Raw genomic sequence first — 903 nt, forward strand, 5'->3', positions numbered from 1 at the left:
TAATTCCCCAGTGTGGCCTGCCCAGAGAAGAGAACCCCCACCCCAATCCAGCCCTCCCTGAGCTGGAAACTATTCTTCCATGATTCAGAGTACATTTGCCTTTTCTGTTGGAGAAAGGCAGGACACTGTAAAGTGAGATGGCAGTATTGGCAACAAACACCTCATTTGTCAAACAGAGATTGTCCCAGCCCATCTTCCCCTCCCTTTAGCCTTTTTCTTGTCACAATTTTAACGATAACAGTGATAAGAGATAGCCAGATCACAGAAAGATAACTGCACACCAGGAGTTGTTCCAGGCATGTTATTTGCATCCATTCATTTTACCATCACAGTGGTCCTGTAGAGTAGGTACTAATATCTCTTTTTTTTACAGATGAAGCAGCTAGGGCACAAAAGGATTAAGTAACTGACCCAAAGGTACCTGGCACTTTCTCTTTAGTCACCACCACACATAAACACACGCATGAATGCTCAGGTGCCGGCCTTAATGTCCCGGCTCTCCTTACTATCAAATCCTACTAGAGCAGTGGTTCTCAACCTTCCTAATGCCGCAGCCCTTTAATATAGTTCCTGTGGTTGCAACCCAGAGGTTGAGAACCGCTGTACTAGAGCCTCCTGGCCAACATACTTGTGCTCTCGGCCTCTCCTGATCACTAACTCTGACTGCCTGCCCAAACTTGTGTTTTTGAGTTTTCTGTGTGTGCATATGTGTGTGGGTGTTTGTTGTACCTACCACTGACCTGAGGGACCTGCCAAAACTTAATTGTCTTCCCAGAAGAACAAAAGACATTCTGCCAAAAAGACATTTGCACTAGAATGTTTACTGTGGCTCAATTTATTTATTTATTTATTTATTTTGAGACAGAGCCTCAAGCTGTCCCCCTGGGTAGAGTGCTGTGGCAT

This window comes from Otolemur garnettii, unplaced genomic scaffold, assembly GCF_000181295.1.
Source record: "Otolemur garnettii isolate 467f Iridium unplaced genomic scaffold, OtoGar3 scaffold00046, whole genome shotgun sequence".
Taxonomy (NCBI): Eukaryota; Metazoa; Chordata; class Mammalia; order Primates; family Galagidae; genus Otolemur; species Otolemur garnettii.